Genomic DNA, 17,682 nt, shown 5'->3' on the forward strand with positions numbered 1-17,682 from the left:
CTAAATTTCGGCTGAACATACATTTTGGATTACGCAGCAAGAGTAAAACTTTTCTACGATTTAATAAAACCTGACTTTTTAGTTAGACATTGGACACAGGAACATTCAAATACCCTACGTTTATTACAAGAAGACATGATTGCTTCCAAACACTTACAGACACGCGTAAATGTATGCAACTTGGTGATCCGCGTTATAGCGGGTCAATGCGCGTACACTAACTCAACCTTCAATAAAGGCAAAACAATACCGATTGCATACAAATCACACCTGTACACAAATGCAGAAATGTGTTTCACATCAACTGAAAAAATTCTGACAACAGTTCAGACAGTTGTAGCAAGAGAAAGAGCACTGGCTCAGGGGAAACTCATAATTGTCGTAACCCTGTGTCAGGAGACGGATGACAGACATCAGACTACAGTACCGTATTGTCCTTCCGATACCTTCAATGATGTACTGTCCCTCCATATACAGGCTGTGGAAGAGCCTTTTAAGTGATTGATCCGCAGCCATCAGGATGAGCCCCAAGGGGCTTGACCAGTGACGCTTCCCTCAACGGTCCTATCAGGAGATGAGCCGGACGGAAGAAGACCCCCGGGAACAGTGACGAAGGTGGAAGACGAGCCAGGACACAGGGAGAGGAGATGAAGACACCGAAGCAGACGAGTATCACCTGAAGTACTACAAAAATAACATATAGGGATATACCTACCAATAGTCCGATTCCCATTTATAAATAATCAGTCAGTTAGCAGTGAAGAAAGTTCAATCATTTATTAAGCATAATACTCTATAGAGGAGCCTCTCCAATCCTCACCCATGAGGTGCGTGGAGAAGACTGCTGGTTTACAGTCAAAACAGAACATATATAGTTTCAGATCCACACATGAAGTCACCGTAAAAGGAAAAACACCACTTGGCCCCCTAGCTCCAGGAAGGGACCATATATGGCACAGCTTGGATAGGAGCAAAGGCATAGCTATCTATTACTGGGGAGGTCAGGAAGGGTGACTCCCTTTCGTCTCGGGGCTTGGGAAAGAAGAGACGCGCCTTCAGGAATGCTCTAATCACTCCCAAAGCCAGATGCGATCTTGAGTCTAAAACAGTAAAGTAAACAAGCTACCTTTCAGCTGCTACCAATAACTCAGATGAACAGGGAGCTTGAAAACAGCACGTGATCAGCATGTGATCACATCCCGTGCTCGAGCACATGTACAGAAAATGCCGTCTGTATGGTTCTTGGCATTCTCTTCTAGCAGCTGATTTACAAAGAAGGAATAGAGGGTTTCTTCCTAGCAAAATACAAATATATCAAGCAGAAAGTACTCATATAGATACATCATGCTAACATAACATAGGTCCAATACCCCTTATGCACGGGAAATCTAATTTTTATCCCTCAGAATGGCCCTTTTAGCATGATGTAGCTAACAAAAGCATTTCAGTCTTCAGTTCAAGAAGTCTTTATTCGATTAGTTCATCATAAAAGACATAAAATACATTTATACATATAAAACAGTTAAAACAAGTATTAAAGCATTGTCAAACTAATCAGCTTCTTGCATATATTTACAAAATTTACAGAGACGCACAAATGCAACCATAGTTAAACAGAATACAGGTCTCCATGTAAAAAGTCACATCATTTAAGACCCCGTTAGATTGCTTTTAATGAGCCTACTTCTGAGCAACCAGGCCCACCCCAAAAATTTAGCAACACCCACAACAATCAGAGGGTCCAGATTGGTCTTTAACATTCTACTTGCTTCCCCTGCCGATCTTGTGCCTAGATTTCTGCATACCGGCCTGAGCCATTTGGCTCTTGGGGCAGAGTATAGTGGACACACATATAGAAAATGATTCAAATTTTCCCCGATACCTTGACACTTGGGACAAAACCCCGTCCTTTCTGCACCCCACTTTTTGGTAAAATCCCCAAGGGGAAGTGAACCGCATCTAAGTTGAAAGAATAATTTGCGGTCCGCGGGTTTTGTTATTATATCCCAATATCTTTCCAGCTTGGGCGCATCCTTAAATACAATGAACAGACCTGTGAGGCTACTCGAGCTCGTTTTAGAGTACCTATTGTGTAACACCCATTCCCAGTAACAATGTTTAAGATCCTTTTTTGAGGGGAATTTGGCTGTATCCGGTGTAAGCCACAGGTCGCCATACCCCAAAGCTATTAGGGTAGCCTTAAGGTCTCTGAACCAGCCAATGTTTGTGGCACCGGATCTGTTTCTTACCTCCAAGCAAGCTTTTGCATAATGTTGGAGTTCCGGCGTTGTCCAAAGACGACGCCAGAATGTTAAGGGGCGAAGTCTTGCTAGGTCCTCTACCGGTTGGCACCCCAAGTCATAAAGAAGGGGAATTAATGGTGTTGACTGAGGCAGGCCCGTTGCCATTCTTAAGAATTTATTTTGGGCATGTCTTAGCGGGTCCAAATTGCTACTACCCCACAGTTCCGCTCCATATAGGACTGCTGATAAAATCTTGCCACCATAGATCTTAAGGAGCGGGGACATTGGCCTTGTGAATGACCCTTTATGTTCCTTAATCAAAGCCCCACCCAACTGCTGATGCTTCAAGGTCATGAGCTCGATCTGATGTGTCCAACTCATGGTCTCACTAAAGGTGACTCCCAGGTATGTGAAATGTTTTGTCTGCTCCAGGGGGATACCCCCCATGGAAACCCTGGCATTTATTTGTTTGTGCCCTCTTAAAACCATAAATTTGGTTTTGGACACGTTCACCTCCAGCTCATGTTCGCTGCAGAAACTCTCGAACCTTGACAGTGCTTTCTGCAAACCCTGCCTGGTTCGTGAAATCAGGAGAGTATCGTCAGCGAACATGAGCAGGGGGATTTTCGCTCCAGCCAAACTTGGGGCGTCCGTGGAAAAGTTGTCATAATACTTGGTAACCCCATTAATATAGAGAGAAAACAAGGTGGGTGCCAAAACACAACCTTGCCTGACACCTTTAGCCACTGGAAAGTTCTCCGTCACCTCCCCCGGTTTTCCCCAACGCACAAATGCAAAAGTCTGTGCATGAAGGTTCACAATGAGACGTACCAAGATGGGGGGCATACCCATATCTAGTAGAGATTTCCATAACCCAGCCCTCGGGACCAGGTCAAACGCTGACCTTAGGTCCACGAAGGCCGCGTAAAGGTTGCCTTTGCCCAGGGTAACCGTCTTCCAATGCAAAAGCATGAAACGAAATGCCTGATCCAAGGTGCTCACATGGGGTCTAAACCCGGCTTGTAGGGGAGTAAGGATGTCATGCTCCTCAATCCATGCCTGTATCCTAGTAAGGACAAGACGGGTAATGATCTTCTGTACCGCGTCTATTAGACTGATCGGCCGGTAGTTGGATGGAACCGACCGATCACCCTTCTTAAAAATAGGCAATATTTCGGCACCAGCTCAGGAATCGGGTACCCTAGCGTCCGTGGCCAGTGCATTTACCAAACGCACTATGTATGGTACCCATAGGTCATGGTCCTGTTGGAATATATCCGCTGGGATACAGTCAGGACCAGGCGCTTTTCCCCTAGGGATGGCTTTCAGAACTGCTTCGACTTCATTAGCCGAGAACACAAGTGTGTCATATGATAATGGCCAACTAATAGAAACTTGCGTGGTGTTGCGGCATCTAAATTGTTCCACAAAGTGGGACACCCATTTTTGTGGTTCAACAGATGCGGGGCGTGGGCGATCATCCTGTGACTGACCCCACCTAAGAAGGTGCCAGAACTGCTGCAAGTTCCTGGAGCCACAGGCCTCGGCTAGTGATGTCCAGCGCTCGTCATCCCAGGCAGCTTTGGCGTGACGTTTGGCTTCATTAAAAGCCTTCCTACTTGCCTTAATTAGGGCAGGAATCTTTGATTTTAAAGCTTTAAACAGATCTGCATGGGTCTCTCGGCAGGCATCATTAAACCAATTTACTGGTTTCTTGACCTTCCCTCTACCCTTATTGGCAACAAACTTAACAAACAGTGATTTTAGGGACAAAAACAGGCTAGCATGAATGTCTGTGATATTTATGTTCAGCAATTCCTGGTTATCACACTTATCAATTTCTACCAGTGAATTTGAGACCAGAGCTCTGATCTTTTTGCGTGCTTCCACATCTACAGAGACCTTTGGCCAACGCACCCTCCTCATGTCATTTGTAAGTACAACCGCCTCCTGTACAGGATTAGGCTGTCGTTCAACCGGCCCTACAAAACTAAAATCCTTCAGTTCTGCTAACAAGGGTTCATGGTCACTTTCTTGACGTGGTTTAACAATCATATCCAAAACCACAGGCCACATTTTAATATCAACTAGAATGTAGTCAATGCGACTACTATGTCTACCATAGAAAAATGTGTGTTTACCCATCCTGTCCGAGCTAGCACGTCCATTGAGTGCACGAAGCCCCCAGTTCAGACAGAGACCTTTGATATATGTGGCTGCTTGGGACCATTTATTAATCGGGGATAAATCAAGTTGTGGTATCCCCCAGGTCAAATCCTCTGCTTCAGTTAGTAAACCATCATCTTTACTTAATGGTTCAAAGCAGGTATTAAGGTCACCCATCACCACCACATGACCAATATTTATGCTAGAACTTAAAAAAGTCATCCAAACAAGTAAGGGTGGGTGAAACTCTGCCACCCGTGATTCCTCTAGCATATACATTGATCAGCAGTATATCCAGCCCACTGCATGTTCTAATACTAACTATCAATATATCAGGACAGTCAATAAAGATTTCTTTGACAGTTACACCTGCAGCTTGGCGAACCCATGTTGTGAGGCCACCCATAGCCCGACCTCTTAGACCTTTGGTCGCTGGTTTATTAAAATTCAAGAAACCTTGGAGATACACTGGTGAGGTTGCCCAAGTCTCCTGAAAGGACCAAACATCTCCTTGACGGATGAACTCAACCCAGTCAGGAATGCATATACGAGATTCAATACCTGCGATGTTCCAACATCCCATAATAGTACCCTTTTTGCACACTCGGTCACACAGTTTAATTCTCTCAAGAGGGTGGGATTCGTTAGACTGGGGTGGGGGTACTTCAGGCACAGGGGCAGCTATGATCGTACCTGCCATTGGCGAGCACACTGACCCGGCCTGATGACTTGGCTCTGGGTTTACACCCAATGTGGTGACGTCCATTGTAGACAATGAGGTGGATACTTTATCTAATATGTCAATCTCCATTGGGTAAACCATGCCCCCTTCCATACTATTGCAAGGTTGATCATCACGACTTCCAGCATTGCTTGGTGGGTTAATCAAGTCATCTCCCCCACCCATATCATCAGATTTAGATTCATCATCCCTTGACGAGAAAGCTGGTCAATCGTTTGTTGACAACCCTAATAGGGGGTCATAGAGGTTTCTCAGCGGGATGCTCCAATACTCTTTAGGCTTTAGGCTGGATGGATAATGTTGTGCAGGGTAGGGATTTGGAGGCTGTTGAAACTGTGGGAAAACAGGGGTGATAGGAACTAAAGGATACAGGGACTTATTAGGAAGAGGAAAGTTCAATAAGGCTGGGGGGCCAGGAGGTTGGGGTTTAATTTTAGCCCAACCTGGTGTTTGAGGAGGACAGTTATAGCTAGATTGAGTGTAAGAGCGGTACCATGCCTCAGGGTTAAATTGGGGTCCATAGAAGCTAGGTGTAAAGTTGGACCATTTGAGGAGACTTTTGGTGTTTTTGACAGGGGGTTGTTCAGTTAGATTAATCAGGGTCTCTGGATAAAAATAACTAAGGTTCCTAGTGGAGATCCCTCCCTCATTTCTTCCTACAAACCAGTCTGAGATATGGGATACTACTCTATGGTCCCTAAAGTTGATAATTACTATATCCCCCTCTATATCCTTGGGGCGAACCCCCACCCATTGACATCTTCTGACCGAAACGATATCCCCGTTAAGGTGTGCGGGAAGGGGTCTGTTTGTTTTCAGCCAGAAGATGACTTTATTTTTTAGGCTTTCATTATTTTCCCGATCCCCTTCCGAAACTGGTGGCACACCCGTCATTACAATAACATAATTCATGGAATCCGGTGGCAGCTCCACATTGTGCCTCCGTGATATGGATTTGTGAAGTTTACTATTAGAAGTAACAGATTTGCCCACCCCTTTCTTTGGTTGTTGCACTGCTCCCTTTGAAGGTGGTTTATTAACAACCACCCTGAGATTCGCTTTGGCTGTGCTAGCTGGTCTGGGGGGATTAACAGCCAAAGCCGATACTTTGTTTGAGGTAGTGGCTACATTAGTTGTACAATTAGGATGTTGACTGGTGGTAATATTTATTTTACCAACCGCTTGAATAGTACCTTGTGATTTAGTGGATGTACCCTTGCCCTTAACTGAGCTAGAGGGTTGTGTAAGCTCAGTGGACGCCAGTAGGCGATCCAATTTGTCACCCATTATCCTAACGCGCTCCAGCAAGGGTAACATATATGATTTAATGAGCTTCTCTACAATGGCATAAGACACCTCATTAGACCCTTCAATAGCCAAATCAGGAGTAGCCATATTTTGTGATTCTGGCAGCGGTAACTCTGCATTAGGTGGGATCAGTAGCTCAGAGATACCTTTGAGTGGAGGTGGTGGTGGTGTCTGACAGCTTTGGCCTTTCCTTTTTACCCCGCCCTTTCTCCTTTTTTTTCTAGGTGGAGAACGCACAACCCTCTTTGCCATATCAGGCTTGGTACCAGCATCACACACACTCATTGGGGGTAAATTCTTGCCTGGATCAATGCAAACCAATGACGAGTTGGGCAACGTGGGACGTGGATCAGAATCCGTGATTTGGATATCGGGGATGTTTGTATCAACAAAGCTAGAGTGATCAATGGGAGGGCAAACTAACTGGCCTCCACTGGTAGCACTAGCGCATAGCGGGGAAATAATGGGAAACCTAAATATACTGGGGATTTGGTTAATATCTGTAACATCATCCTCAATGGAACTCAACCCTCGGGCATCCGTAACCTGAGTGAGGTTTGAGTCTAAGGAGGTGGGCGGTGGAATTTTCTTCAGTTGCTCAATTGAGCGTCGTCGCTTAGCTCTTCTCTCTGCAAGGAGGAGATCCAAATCTGCTTCCTTGGTGGTTTTTAAAAAAAATTTATCCAGTGGGCCAAGTACAGAGATGCCCACACCTGGGGAAGCTGAGTGACTCATATCCAAGAAAGGCGAGTTAGGCTATCTAACCCGATATTAGTACCTCAATACACTGCTGACAGCAGCGAAACAGTGGACAGCAAATGAGAGAAAAAATAATTAGAAAACAAAGCCAAATACAAATGACAATGACAGTAACCTGGCCCAGCCCGGCCTCTTACGGCCCCGCACGGCCACAGACGGTCCCGCCCTTGTCCCGGGCTTCTCCCGGCGCTCCCGCGCGCTTCCGCGCAGCGGTAGTGGCAGTATCTATTTATGGATCTATACGGGAAGGGGAGGAGCAGACAGGGAGAGCGGCCCAGGTGTTCTAGATTGGGGCTGGCAAGCGCTCCTGGGAACGGTAGTCCCAGCCCAGCGCCTGCTCTCGCTCGCAGCCCCGCCTGTCACTCGCCTTCAATGGGACACAGTCAGAGTTCTTGGCAATCCGGTGAGCACCCCACACGAAGCGGGACCCGCGGAGCGGGTTCCGCAAGAAGTAGGAGGGTTTTGAAGAGATCAGGAAAGCTCCGTCCAAAGCACTGCTGTGAGTTGCAAAAATAGCGTCCCAAATTGAGCCACAAGCGCAGGAGTCTTAAGCGCAGGGGAAGGGGAGGAGCAGACAGGGAGAGCGGCCCAGGTGTTCTAGATTGGGGGTGGCAAGCGCTCCTGGGAACGGTAGTCCCAGCCCAGCGCCTGCTCTCGCTCGCAGCCCCGCCTGTCACTCACCTTCAATGGGACACAGTCAGAGTTCTTGGCAATCCGGTGAGCACCCCACACGAAGCGGGACCCGCGGAGCTGGTTCCGCAAGAAGTAGGAGGGTTTTGAAGAGATCAGGAAAGCTCCGTCCAAAGCACTGCTGTGAGTTGCAAAAATAGCGTCCCAAATTGAGCCACAAGCGCAGGAGTCTTAAGCGCAGGGGAAGGGGAGGAGCAGACAGGGAGAGCGGCCCAGGTGTTCTAGATTGGGGCTGGCAAGCGCTCCTGGGAACGGTAGTCCCAGCCCAGCGCCTGCTCTCGCTCGCAGCCCCGCCTGTCACTCGCCTTCAATGGGACACAGTCAGAGTTCTTGGCAATCCGGTGAGCACCCCACACGAAGCGGGACCCGCGGAGCGGGTTCCGCAAGAAGTAGGAGGGTTTTGAAGAGATCAGGAAAGCTCCGTCCAAAGCACTGCTGTGAGTTGCAAAAATAGCGTCCCAAATTGAGCCACAAGCGCAGGAGTCTTAAGCGCAGGGGAAGGGGAGGAGCAGACAGGGAGAGCGGCCCAGGTGTTCTAGATTGGGGCTGGCAAGCGCTCCTGGGAACGGTAGTCCCAGCCCAGCGCCTGCTCTCGCTCGCAGCCCCGCCTGTCACTCGCCTTCAATGGGACACAGTCAGAGTTCTTGGCAATCCGGTGAGCACCCCACACGAAGCGGGACCCGCGGAGCGGGTTCCGCAAGAAGTAGGAGGGTTTTGAAGAGATCAGGAAAGCTCCGTCCAAAGCACTGCTGTGAGTTGCAAAAATAGCGTCCCAAATTGAGCCACAAGCGCAGGAGTCTTAAGCGCAGGGGAAGGGGAGGAGCAGACAGGGAGAGCGGCCCAGGTGTTCTAGATTGGGGCTGGCAAGCGCTCCTGGGAACGGTAGTCCCAGCCCAGCGCCTGCTCTCGCTCGCAGCCCCGCCTGTCACTCGCCTTCAATGGGACACAGTCAGAGTTCTTGGCAATCCGGTGAGCACCCCACACGAAGCGGGACCCGCGGAGCGGGTTCCGCAAGAAGTAGGAGGGTTTTGAAGAGATCAGGAAAGCTCCGTCCAAAGCACTGCTGTGAGTTGCAAAAATAGCGTCCCAAATTGAGCCACAAGCGCAGGAGTCTTAAGCGCAGGGGAAGGGGAGGAGCAGGCAGGGAGAGCGGCCCAGGTGTTCTAGATTGGGGCTGGCAAGCGCTCCTGGGAACGGTAGTCCCAGCCCAGTGCCTGCTCTCGCTCGCAGCCCCGCCTGTCACTCGCCTTCAATGGGACACAGTCAGAGTTCTTGGCAATCCGGTGAGCACCCCACACGAAGCGGGACCCGCGGAGCGGGTTCCGCAAGAAGTAGGAGGGTTTTGAAGAGATCAGGAAAGCTCCGTCCAAAGCGCTGCTGTGAGTTGCAAAAATAGCGTCCCCCATTTCAGTCTTCGAATATTCTCTCTATCAGTTCCATTGAAACTAACAAGCTGACATTCCCTTGGCTGATTTTCATATGGCCATGTCTGAACTGGGGTGGCAGAGTGGGCTAAAGAACGGTGATGGATTAAACCCAGATCTGTTTACTGGGTGTGAGTGTTTGATTGGTTCAGATACTCCGTCCATCACCACCCCCTTTTGTACCGCTTTGGATAGGAACAAAGGCATAGCTATCTATTACTGGGGAGGTCAGAAAGGGTGACTCCCTTTCGTCTCGAGGCTTGGGAAAGAAGAGGCGACGCCTTCAGGAATGCTCTAATCACTCCCAAAGCCAGATGTGATCTTGAGTCTAAAACAGTAAAGTAAACAAGCTACCTTTCAGCTGCTACCAATAACTCAGATGAACAGGGAGCTTGAAAACAGCACGTGATCAGCATGTAATCACATTCCGTGCTCGAGCACATGTACAGAAAATGGCGTCTGTATGGTTCTTGGCATTCTCTTCTAGCAGCTGATTTACAAAGAAGGAAAGAGGGTTTCTTCCTAGCAAAAGACATATATATCAAGCAGAAAGTATACATATAGATACATCATGATAACATAACATAGGTCCAATAACCCTTATGCACTGGAAATCTAATTTGTATCCCTCAGAATGGCCCTTTTAGCATGATGTAGCTAACAAAAGCAGTTCAGTCTTCGAATATTCTCTCTATCAGTTCCATTGAAACTAACAAGTTGACATTCCCTTGCCTGCAGAGGGGTGAGATCACCACTATCTTGCACAAAACCAATATTCATTTAATCATTTCACTGAAAGCCAAGGAGATTTCATGAGGAAAATACAAATTGAGGCCTTAGACCTAGGTCAACTTATACTGTTGGATAACATGTATGAAATAATATTGTTCTGCTTGATTATATGCAGATATCCGGATACATATTCAAATAATGACATTTCACATTATATATGTCTGATTGATTCAACTGAATGCACACGTTATTACACAAAAACACTTATTTGCTCATGGGAAACATTCTGCTAATGGAGAGACCTGGAGAACTCAGTGATGTTGAACCATTGAAAACCCTACACTTAATTTTCTTATCTAGCCAGAAAACATTCATGCTTCCCCATTACATTCAGGCAAGCACTTAGATGCATGATACCTTTTTCTCCATCCTTCTCTCAGGATCTAACTCTAATGCAATGCACTGTACTCCAGGACATCTTCATAGCCTAATTTACTTAACTTAGAGTGTAATAAATATATATACCACCATAATTAGGCCTCTCAACCTACACACATATAGCAAGAATAGGGTCAAAACCAGATCATCTTTTGCTAGTCAGAATGGGAAGCAATCCATGGGCCCTAAAGCTAGTAGATACTATCATCACTCCATCTGTGTCAGTCCTTGTGTGGAATCAAACCGGTCATAGATATACTCAGGTGAGACAGTGGAGATCCTTAGCAATGCTCTCAGGTGAAATGGGGATACTCTTCATCAGGTGAAATGGGGATACTCTTCATCAGAGTACGGACTTGATGTTGTTCTACTAAACAGAACACTACTCTAAAACAATGCCAGCAGAACAGTAAGAACAGTCACACAAATCACTTCTGGTGGACCATTTTGAATGCTAGGCGCGGAACCACTTCCTCTTCCATGGCAATTTGGTCAAATGGGAACATATCTAACACCCACTTTATACAATTGCACTGGAATCGCTTGTGCAACTATGCCCAAAGTCCGTTCTAAGCCTCTTTGGTAGGCGTCTATCGTCCATCAAATCTGCTTCCATTGTCTTCTTCCGCGTTGGGCCTCTCGATCCAGGCCTTTCCATGAAAATAGTGCTACTTAGTATCTGTTGGAGTGCCCTCCTGGCAAACACTCACAGCTCACTCGAAAGTCTCAATGTCTCAAGGCAGTGCACCAGTGTCCCTCCTCTGCGACAGGCACTACAGATATCGTGCTCTTCATTGGTCGTGGGCGCAGATCATATCGTGCAGATCCAAGTACTGTTTAATCAGGAAAGAGCAACAGACTTTCACGCTCAGCAATACTCTCAGGCTCCAACAATTGTTATTCAGTGTCAGAGGACGCTCGGGCTGCTCTTTCATTTTATTTTCCCTTTCAACATGGGTATCACAAATGTAGTGCCTTTTGCCAATCTTGGATCCTCCGGTGCACTGCCCTTCTGTTGGAGCAAAGAGAAGGAGAGGAGATGGCCAAAACTTAGGCCAAGGGGCTCAAGGGACCGCGCGCTGTCAGAGGTTACCAGCACATGACAGGTAGAAAACTGAAGCCTCAAACCAGCCCTGCCGTCAACAATAGGGATCCTTCTCTTTCACTCTTCTGCACTGAAACTCTTGTTCCGTGGCAAACAGGGAACCAGCTCCTTCTTCTGCTCTGATGTCCAATGCTGTCTGATGGAGCAAGCACAGTGCTTTGGAGATGCCATTGATGACGCACTGGCAATCGTTGTCCAGCCTTGCTACTTTCTAGGTGCTGGAACTGTAGGTCCAAGTCGTCCGCCTCTCATCTGTAGCTGTCACTGATGGGATTTAGGACTCATCTTAATCATCATTCTGCAGGTTATTATGACTCTTCCTTTTACTCTGGAAGATCCCGCAGAACCTAGTGATGTAGGAAATGTGACACAGAATTAGCGCAAAAACAATTCATTGTATTAAACAATGGGACTGCAGGCAGGTGGTCTGCAATCTTCAAGGGAGTGGTCAGAAGCCATAGGACAACTCTGGTCTAGAATGCACTGTCACTCTCATAGGATACAAAGGCAAAGGCAGTGCTTCTAGTCTCTTCAATTGGGTACTCTTCATTATCCTCACTAACTTCAATGTGAGAGCATTATCCTCTGCCATCTAAGGGTAGATAGCTACATGGGCATTCTATCTGAATGTATGTCCTCACACATAGTGGCATTGTCTAATGGGGTAAACATCTTTTGAATTACGACATCTGTGTGTTCCTACATTCCTTGTCTACAACACCCCAAAAAGGGGAAACGCATGATGCAAATTATCAGGGGCATGCAGATACCTCCCTTTAACAATTGTGCATCAGGTGCACTATGCAATACACAGGCTAATGATCAAAATGTGGAAACAAAAGACAAGGATTAGGGAGTCCTGCAGCAGGGACAAAAGGGTAAAAACCAAACTAAAATAGGCAGTGAAAATAGGTCATGTTAAAAAAATGTACAGTACCCCCTATTGAGGTGGAAAACTTGTCTACTACAGTAGAAGATCTTATTGAGTCAGTTAACCAGTCCTTCACTAATCTGACAGTCAGACTGGAAAACATCGAAGTGGGCATGAAGAAAATTCTTGAAAACCAGTCTGGTCATACAAAAGGGAATTATACATAATATGCGGGTCCCTAGTACATCACTGCAGTCTTGGAGTCTGAACTTGAACAAGAGTCTGAACTTGAACAATACACCAACAATAATAAAAGGGCTGAAAGGAATACGGGAAAGGGAAATGGGACTAGGACATAGCTAAAATCCCCAATAACTAGGCACAATGTGACATCGATAAGGGGAGAGGCGACAAACGAAAAATCTATAGAAAGAACAAGAAATTACTTGGGTGATAGTCAGCCATGTGACACAACACCAAGAGTACGGGCGATACACAAAAGCCAAAGTAGTACACAGATTTAACTCTACCACCGGTCGCTACACCATATACTGTAATCTCAGCTGATGTTCCAGTTCCCTCCCCGGGGAAAATGAAACTTGGTTCCCTTTTGAGGAACAAAGCTGTACACTACCTAGGAAGCAGAACAGGATAAACTAGTGCAATATCATGAGAAAAGTTAGGTCACCTTTAGCAAGAGCCACAGATTTATAGGTCATCCTTTGGGTCCAATCAAGGAAAATCAATCTAGGCTGCTTGTTCCTTAAAGGAAGGGGCAGTAACGTGACTAACTGCAGGGTACACACTTTCAATCCTGTATAACACTTTTGTTTTTCTTTTTTTTTCTTCAATACCATTATAACCAAATAGACATGCACTGGTGAAGTGTTGTCTGGCATGTTCACAGCATGAAATATCATATCTGTGAAATTTAGTAACCAGAACAAGTCCAACCAACTGTTGCGTAGTGATGGGCATCGTCATGACCATCCCCTCACAACACAGAGGAGCTTGTAATAGTATCAAAAGTAAAATTGTAAAAACAACGCAAAAACAAATACATGCATAAAATAAAAACACACATGCCAAGCCACCAGGTATACTCGCTGTATACCAAGCACAGAAAGCATAGACAAATTACAATAGCATATGCAAATGAGCGGTGACACACAACACTGTGTTATGCACTTTATGCACAGTAAACCTGCAGCCCAAAAAACAGTATTCTGGCCTGCTTAATTTGTCAGGCTTAAAATTAATATTCAATTTCCTTACTTTCCTCACCCCCCTCTGACAGCAGGTCACCAAAGTGCTGACCGGCTATCAACACAACTTACTGTGTCGCTTCTGACACACGGGACCAGCAGAAACAAGTCATAGAAGGACAAAATGCACAAAAATGAAAAACACACAAACATTTCTTTCCAAAGAAGTTATGCAAAAACACATCTGTTTCAACACACAGCCGACAGCACCCTCCTTTTTGCAATTCGCACATTGATTAGGTCTCACAGGTACATATGGAACACTTGTTCCACCACCTCGTGGTACGGACCATCGCTGTTGCGTTTGCTATTTACCCCTGCTTTTCCACTACTTGTCTGCACCTACTATAACATTCTCAGTCAATTCTAGTCTTCTCTCACCCGGATTTCCTGCCTATAGCCATTCAGGGTGCTCATTTCACCATTATCTCTTCACAACTATGACGTCTTCGTCAAACCAACTCACGTGTCCAACTATAGTCTTGTCAGCCCTAGAACCACCCAGAACAATCCATGAACGATCTGTGGGCAGAAGCAAAAATACACAACACACAAAAGAGAGACACTTCACATAACACACAAAAATATCAACTATAACTTTTAATCAGGAGACAAAACATAATACACATTAACACAAAATAGAAAATATAAACTTAGTAGTACTTAACTGTAACCATCTTGTCAACTTTGCAATGACTAAAACATGTAAGCATGTTAAGCCACCTTAATCTTGACTTTCTAAAATTAAACTGTTTCACAGACACTCTGTGTTTACCTTGCGCCACAATTCCCCTTGTGAAAAATAATTCTTAATTTGCTAATCGTTTTTACCTAGGGATGTAGCCCACAAAATTCTAACAAATAGCTTCATCTTACTTTTTGTCTAAGACTTATGCAACTTTTTTTTAAATAAGGCAACTATGTGGACATTATTTTTCAAAGCAGAAATACGAATGCATCATTTTCTTCACAGCACCCTTTTTTAAAATTTGTCTTGAACAATATGGGAACAGACAGGGCTCCTTAAGTTTCGATTCTCGGCCGCCCTATCTAATCAGAAAAGCTAAAAATAGCACCTCAGCGCGGAACTTTCTGGGCTGTTAGCCAGCCACTGTGAGCACTCCTGGCCCCCACCTTTTTCCAAGGCTCACCGGCTGCAAGCATTATACATTTTCATGTCAGAGAAGCTTTTTAAGCAGTGAGTTCACCTCCTGTTTTACTCGCTCCTATTTCTAGCCCCCACCTTACAGACTTCAAGGTCAAAATCTGCCTTCAATTTCTGCATCACGTTCTGTGCTCTTTAGCCACCACCTTCTCCTCACTCTGAAGCTGTCAAAGACAAAAAGCCTTCCTAATTATTTCTAATATTCAATAATTAACACTATTTAAAAATCTTTTTTTAATATAATGTCTCTTTTCAGGGGCCATAATTTATTTCTATTCTCAGATTATTAAAACACTTACTGTGAATAATTCACAGAACATAATAACATAACATACCAGCATAGAACAAATGTTTGTTACTACCCCACACAACGGTACTCATTTTATATACCTCAAATGGATGAAAGTCTCAGTAGGCCCAGCTCGAGTTAGAACCTACAACCATGATGTTAAACACAAACCTCTGCACCGGGCACATTGGCTCACTGAACAATAAAAAAACAACCCCAAATGGGAACAACCTGCAAATTCCAAATGCACACATTTTTTTCTCTCTTAAACTGAACTTTTGATCTGTCCATATTTACTTTTTCATTAGTACTTTTGTACATCCAGGTTATCATCAAATCACAGGGGGTGCTCTTTTTCTAGCTACACCCCTTTCAATTACCTTTTGTGACGCATTGATGGCGATGAGGCCAAATTAAACTTACTCCTTGACAATTTTCCTTCTCCCATTCTCTCACACATTCACAACCACAATGCATTAACAAAAGGGTGTAATACCGTGCTTTACATACATATGATGACTTGGGCTGCCCTCAGGCGGGACAGATTGACTCTCAACGAAGAGCGTATCATTAGGACGACAACAACATCCAAAACAACTCAATTTGTTAATACACGGCATAGTGATAGTTGTCACGTATTCCTCACTCAATCATGAAAACATACTTCCAAACATGGCCATGTTCAAACATTCATGACACATTCACCCTCGCTCTTATTAAAACTCACACAGAACAATAATATATGTACACAAGAGTATTTCAAAATGACATGTCCAAACAAAGAACAGAGCCCGTCAAGTCCTGTTCATGGAGAATTAATCAAATTCAGATTCCAGACCAAACAGATACTAAATCAAGCAGTCCGAAGACTACCAAGAGACCGTCAGACAGGTATAACCACAGACTGTCCTACAGACCATCCTGCAGTCTTCCTGGTTCACCCCTGGGACTATTCTGACTGAGCCTTCTGCCTTACCATCGCTTCAGATGTGTCCCCAAGGCTACCCAGGTACCCCCACAGGCCTTTCCGAGACCAGTCCGGCCGGGTGTGCACCACACGTACCACACCAAGGCGTCCAATCTGGATCTCTAATATTCACAAAACAAGTCCGTGGAGCGTCTACCCGTGCAGCCACACTGTTGCCCCGTCAGATACCCAAAATTCTCCGTGGTACACAGACCACCAAATCATACACAGTTAACTGTTTCAAAAGCACTGCTCAACAGCGCATTCCAAAGACATAAAAGACAATTCACTCACCTGGTGCACACAGGTACAATTGCGTATTCCCCATTGCCAACTCCTAACGACCAACACGGTCAGCTTCTGGGTAACGCCCGTAGGACTCCGGCGAAGGGTCACTAGCATCTGGGGCTCCCTGATCGCGAGAGTGGAGTAAGTCAGAATTTTCGGTCAGTCCACCCACTCGACTAGAGCTCCCCTTTCTTTGTCCTTTCTACCCGGTTACAAAAGGACGACCCTGTCGCGGAGTCTCGGCGGAGTCGCAAACTGAAGTACTACAAAAATAACATATAGTGCTATACCTACCAATAGCCCCAATCCCATTTACAAATAATCAGTCAGCTAGCAGTGAAGAAAGTTCAATCATTTATTAAGCAAAATACTCTATAGAGGAGCACCTCCAATCCTCACCCATGAGGTGCGTGGAGAAGAATGCTGGCTTACAGTCAAAACAGAACATATATAGTTTCAGATCAACACATGAAGTCACCGTAAAAGGAAAAACACCACTTGGCCCCCTAACTCCAGGAAGGGACCATATATGGCACAGCTTGGATAGGAGCAAAGGCATAGCTATCTATTACTGGGGAGGTCAGGAAGGGTGTCTCCCTTTCGTCTTGGGGCTTGGGAAAGAAGAGGCAGCACCTTCAGGAATGCTCTAATCACTCCCAAAGCCAGATGCGACCTTGAGTCTAAAACAGTAAAGTAAACGGGCTACCTTTCAGCTGCTACCAATAACTCAGATGAACAGGGAGCTTGAAAACAGCACGTGATTAGCAGGTGATCACATCCCATGCTCGAGCACATGTACAGAAAATGGCGTTTGTATGGTTCTTGGCATTCTCTTCTAGGAGCAGATTTACAAAGAAGGAAAAGAGGGTTTCTTCCAAGCAAAAGACATATATATCAAGCAGAAATTATACATATAGATACATCATGCTAACATAACATAGGTTCAATACCCCTTATGCACGGGAAATCTAATTTTAATCCCTGAAGAGCCGTGGAGAGCCGCGGGTAGAGATGCCGTCCTCAAGGGGAATCAAATGACAGGAGGCCAACGGGACCACTCATCGTCCGCCACTTTCTAGGAAGAGGGGGGCTGTACAAGTTACGGGTGGGAATCTGGGGATTTTCAGCGCACTGGAAGGGGAGGGAAGCATCATAGAGGGAGGACATGGAAACAACACTTGGTGACGGTATCTGGGTGATACTTCCACCAAGCCCCCATTCCCTGTAGGT

Source organism: Lissotriton helveticus, chromosome 6, assembly GCF_964261635.1.
Source record: "Lissotriton helveticus chromosome 6, aLisHel1.1, whole genome shotgun sequence".
Classification (NCBI taxonomy): domain Eukaryota; kingdom Metazoa; phylum Chordata; class Amphibia; order Caudata; family Salamandridae; genus Lissotriton; species Lissotriton helveticus.